The following is a 6,160-nucleotide window of genomic DNA, read 5'->3' as shown; positions in this document are numbered from 1 at the left end:
CCTTTAGCTCAGCATTAATCTCCAAAAGATAGCGTGGTGGTTTTTTTAATGCTTTGGCAGGACACTGCTGTTAGGATGGTCTTTTGCGGGGAGGGGGAAGCATCCCAGAAATAACATTTATGAAGAAAAACAAGGCCTGGTCTACTTACAGGAAGTTCTGACCATAGAGTTCCTGGTGATTCCTAGAGTTATCCTTGCCACTTCTGGGTAGACCTAGGAATCCCCGCACCGTGACCATCTCTTGGAATCAGTTTTTTTCATTATCACAATAAAGGACTGTTCACAGGATGTCACTTGCCATCAAAAGGAATGTTATCCATGCCTTATTTCTCTTGCATTTAAGCCTTTTTCCTCCGTTTGGAAGTTGATTTGCATGAACATCATGCTATGTGCCCCAGATACGAAGGCAGCTGTCACTTTCTCCAGGGGAACTGATCTTGGTTGGCTGAAGATCAATTGTAATAGTGGGAGATCTCCAGGTGCCACCAGAAGATTGGCAACCCTCTTTACAGATGTCAGTCCTGAAGAATAATAACTGACAGGGTCATCACAGGTCGTTTATGCATGGGTTCTTTCACGTTTGCCCCTCGGTTGTTCCTTGGAGTTATGCATGGGTTTTCCCTCCATTAGAGATGACCTCGCTGCCAGCCCTCACAAATCCCGGACCTTCCCTTTCCTCTATTGACCCAATTCTTCCCTCTCCCCTGAGCTCAGCCCAGGAACTTCTTTTCAGGTTGCTCCATTTTTTGTTTTACGTTCTTAAAATGCTTTTTTATGCGCAATTGGGTTGAGGGGGGACTTTCTCCTCACTACAGCCAATTACGAAGCAGCATTTCAAGGGGCGAGGATTCAGATACTTCCTGATTTGAACTTGGAGAGAGCTGGTGCAAAGGAGGAGGAGGAGGAGGAGGAGAAGAAGAAGAAGAGTTGGTTTTTATATGCTGACTTCCTCTACCACTTAAGGGAGAATCAAACTGGCTTACAGTCACCTTCCCTTCCCCTCCCCACAACAGACAGCCTGTGAGGTAGGTGGGGCTGAGAAAGTTCTAAGAGAACTGTGACCAGCCCAAGGTTGCCCAGCTGGCTTCATGTGGAGGAGTGGGGAAACAAATCCAGTTCACCAGACTAGCATTTGCCGCCCAAGTGGAGGAGAGGGGGAATCAAACCCGGTTCTCCAGATCAGAGTCCACCGCTCCAAGACATCTGGAGAACAATGAATACAACGGCTAAGGAATATACTTTTTATTTAGCGAGACACGACTCACACTCCAGAATAGACATGATATGGGCTAGTAAATCTATTTTTACGCAACTACGTAAAATCCAAATTGTACCAAGAACTTTTTCTGATCATAATCCAGTTACATTTGAATGGAACAATAAACAAGCATTTAGATGGCGATTAAATGATAAACTTTTAAAGGATAACAAGATTCAAAAAGAACTACAGGACTTAATTAAAGATTTCTTTGAAATTAATCTTAATGGGGAAACTTCGCTGAATACAGTTTGGGATGCATTTGAAGCTGTTCTAAGAGGATTTATGATACAGAAACACACGGCCTGGAAGAAAACTCAACTACAATTTATTAATAATATACTTTGGGATTTACAAAATTTGGAGCAAAAACTGGTTATGGCCTTACATGAAGAAGAGAAAAATGACATACAAATGAAGATTTCTGTATCTAAACACCAACTACATTTGATAATAATGGAGGAAATGAACAAAAATTTAAAATCTGCTAAACAAAAATACTTTGAACATGCTAATAAACCTGGAAAAATTTTGGCGACCCAACTGAAAGACTCATTTCAAAAGAAGATTATAACAAAAATTCAATCCGCTAAAGGACCAGTTTATACAACTACGGATATACAAAAAGAATTTGTTTCATTCTATACCAAGTTATATCAGAAAGAAAATATCTCAAAAAAGAAAATAGACAAGTTTTTAAATTCAATACAGATGAATGTCCTTTCAAAGCCCCAACAAGAATGGATAGATGCACCAATTACAAAGGAAGAAATACAAGAAGCAATAATGAAACAAAAAACCGACAAGACACCAGGACCAGATGGAATTACTGCACTATTTTATAAAACATTTAGTGAACTTTTTTGTACTACTTTGTAATACAATTTTGGATAAGGGAGCATCCCCAGAGACTTGGTCACATGCATTTATATCGTTGATACCTAAGGAAGGAAGAGATCCCGAAAAAACTTCAAATTATAGACCTATCTCGCTGTTAAATGTGGATTATAAAATTTATGCTTCGGTCTTATCGAATAGGATAAAGCATTTTATTAAGGACCTTATACATGAAGACCAAGCAGGTTTTGTTCCAGGAAGGCAAATTAAAGATAATATAAGAGTTTTATTAGATTCATTGGAATATTATGACCAGAATATTCAACAAACGGCGGCCTTTGTATTTTTGGATGCAGAGAAAGCCTTTGATATGGTCTCCTGGGACTTTATGAAAAAGATATTGGAAAAATTAAATTTTGGAGACCGTTTCTTGAGAGGTATATCGGCCATATATACATCCCAACAGGCAAAAATTTTGGTGAATGAATCGATGTCTGACAACTGCGCAATCAAGAAAGGAACCAGACAAGGATGTCCTCTGTCTCCATTATTATTTTTGTTGGTGTTGGAATCATTATGCTGTAAGCTAAGGAGTATGGAAGACATTCGCGGATTAAAAATTAAAAAACATGAATTCAAACAGAGCATTCGCGGATGATCTTCTGTTAATCTTGGAGAATCCAACACAATCAATGAAGATATTGTTGGAAACTTTGGACGATTTTGGAAATGTATCGGGATTTAAAGTTAACCAAGAAAAAACAAAGACAATATTCAAGAATTTATCAGAAACAGAACAACAGGAATTTATATCATACACAGGTTGGGAGAAGGCTAATAAGATCAAATATTTGGGAATCTAGATTAGGGCTGTCAATTCGGTTCGGTTCGAACTGAAAATCAACCGAATTTCCCCTGATTCGGTGATTTTCTGTTCGGACAGATCCGAACTCAAAACTGGCGGGCAACCCGGGGGGCCGAATTCAGCGAGTTCAGGAGTTCGCGAATAAATCCGGCAAATTCGGCCCCCCCTTCAGGGGAGCCGGCTGAAGAGGCGCGGGCTGCCCTTTAAACTGACCTGCACCTCCCGGCCGGGAGGCGCAGATCATTTAAAGGACAGCCCGCGCCTCTCCAGGGGAGCCGGCTGAAAGGTGCGGGCTGCCCTTTAAACTGACCTGTGCCTCCTGGCCGGGAGGCACAGGTCAGTTTAAAGGACAGCCCACGCCTCTCCAGGGGAGCCGGCTGAAAGGTGCGGGCTGCCCTTTAAACTGACCTGCGCCTCCCGGCCGGGAGGCACAGGTCAGTTTAAAGGACAGCCCGCCCCCCTTCAGGGGAGCCGGCTGAAGAGGTGCGGGCTGCCCTTTAAACTGATCTGCGCCTCCCGGAGGCGCAGATCAGTTTAAAGGGCAGCCCGCGCCTCTCCAAGGGAGCCGGCTGAAAGGTGCGGGCTGCCCTTTAAACTGAGCTGTGCCTCCCGGCCGGGAGGCGCAGATCAGTTTAAAGGACAGCTCGCCCCCCTTCAGGGGAGCTGGCTGAAAGGTGCGGGCTGCCCTTAAAACTGACGCAGATCAGTTTAAAGGACAGCCCGCCCCCTTCAGGGGAGCCGGCTGAAAGGTGCGGGCTGCCCTTTAAACTGACCTGTGCCTCCCGGCCGGGAGGCACAGATCAGTTTAAAGGACAGCTCGCCCCCCTTCAGGGGAGCCGGCTGAAAGGTGCGGGCTGCCCTTTAAACTTACCTGCGCCTCCCGGCCGGGAGGCACAGATCAGTTTAAAGGACAACCCGCCCCCCTTCAGGGAGCCGGCTGAAGAGGCGCGGGCTGCCCTTTAAACTGATCTGCGCCTCCCAGCTGGGAGGCTCAGATCAGTTTAAAGGGCCCCCGCGCGCCTTCAGGGAATCCCTCTGAAGGTGCGCGGGGGCCGAATTTTCCCCCGAACTCTGGATCCCCCCGAATTACCGGGGATCCGAAGCGGGGGAGTTCGGACTTCGGCATGTACCGAACCCACAAGGGTCAAATTCGGCCGAATCCGAACTGTACCGAATTTTTTTTTGACAGCCCTAATTTGGATCTCTGCAAAGAATAAAGACTTGATAACCAATAACTATCTTAAACTATGGGACAAAATAAAAACTGATATGATCATTTGGTCAAATAAAAAATTGTTACTTTTGGGACGTATATCAACAGTCCAAATGAACATTTTACCAAGGATGCTTTTCTTATTCCAAAATTTGCCTATAATATCACATGTTAAATACTTTGATACCTGGAGGAAAGACGTATTAAATTTCATCTGGCAAGGGAAAAAACTGAGGATTGCTTATAAACATCTGGTGGACTCTAACGTTAGAGGAGGTTTAGCACTACCTAATTTTCAACTTTATGCTGAAGCGGCCGCTTTAGTATGGCTAAAGGACTGGATGAACTTATCCAATTTGCGTTTGTTAGATCTTGAAGGTTTTAACAATATAAGTGGATGGCATGGCTATTTATGGTATGGTAAAATTAAGATACAAGCATCATTTCGTAACCATATAATCAGGTCCTCCTTATTTCATATATGGATGAGATATAAACATATCCTTGAACCAGTAACACCGATGTGGATATCACCTCAAGAAATGTTGACATTACGCCCACTTAGATTGGACAAATTTATCACCTACCAAGAGTTAATTAACTGGGAAGGAAAGAAAAGCTCACTAAAAGACTTTCAGTTACTTAAAGACGATTTACAATGGCTTCAATATCATCAAATTAAATCAGTATTTACACAAGATATGAAGAATGGATTCTCTAAAGAAAAATCACCTTTTCACAGGATGCTATTAGATAATAATACTCAACTGATTTCTAAAATGTATAATCTTCTTTTAACAATTTATTGTGAGCAGGAAATAATCAAACCAACAATGATTAATTGGGCTCAAACTATGGGACATGATATTGCCCTAAACAAATGGGAAAGACTATGGGGGAAAGACCTGAAAGGAATAAATGCACAGTCAATTCGAGAAAATATCTATAAAATGATGTATAGATGGCATTTAACACCTAAGAAGATTGCAAAGATCTACAAAGTGACATCCCCTAAATGTTGGAAATGTAATAAAGAAGTTGGTTCTTTTTATCATATGTGGTGGACTTGTGACAAAGCTAAGGATTTTTGGGATATGATTTATAACGAATTAAGACTAATAGTACAAAAAAACATACCCAAAACACCAGAAATGATGCTATTAAGTATGATACCTGATGATTTGTTAAAACACAGGACTTTTTTGATTTACGCGACTACAGCTGCAAGACTGCTTTATGCAGCAAAATGGAAAGGGGCAGACACTCCTGGGAAAAAAGACTGGACTATGAAAATGTTTGAACTGGTGGAAATGGCAAAACTTACGGCTATTTTAAATCAAAAAGCAATGTTCAATTTATGGGGGAATGGGAGGCTTGGATGAAATATTGTGAATATGAACTAGGACTGGGGAAAATGGAAGAGTACCTTTTAATCTGATCTAGATGACATTGTTAACATAAAGAAACGTAATCAATTATATTGATAGTATAATGTGATTGAAACCTAATTGAGATAAGAATAATTAAGATCAGCACATATCACGATGGGATAGAATACTTTATTAAGAGGCGGATGGAGGTGATGGGGAAGTCAATAAATTTTCCTTTATTTTTTATTTTTATTTAGCACTTAAACAATTATAACAACATTACCTATGATTTAGTTTTTAATACTACGTATATTGTTGTTTGTTAACATGGAAAATTTATATTATGAAAACCAATAAAATTTTCAAAGAAAAAAAAAAAGAGTCCACCGCTCCAGACCACCGCTCTTAACCACTACACCACGCATTAGACTCCCAATGGGAAAGTGTGGGTCCAGCGAGCAATGAACCCGAAGTAAAACGCCCATGCATAACCTGTTTGAAAGGAAAGGAAGGCAATCCTGGCACAGTTACTGTGGGGAGCCAACAATACATTGGTTGAAGAGGGTACAGAAATGCCCAGGGTGGTAAGTTCGCCAATGGCCTTCTTTCTTTGCGGT

Source organism: Euleptes europaea, chromosome 5, assembly GCF_029931775.1.
Source record: "Euleptes europaea isolate rEulEur1 chromosome 5, rEulEur1.hap1, whole genome shotgun sequence".
Taxonomy (NCBI): Eukaryota; Metazoa; Chordata; class Lepidosauria; order Squamata; family Sphaerodactylidae; genus Euleptes; species Euleptes europaea.
This window is presented reverse-complemented; position numbering follows the sequence as displayed.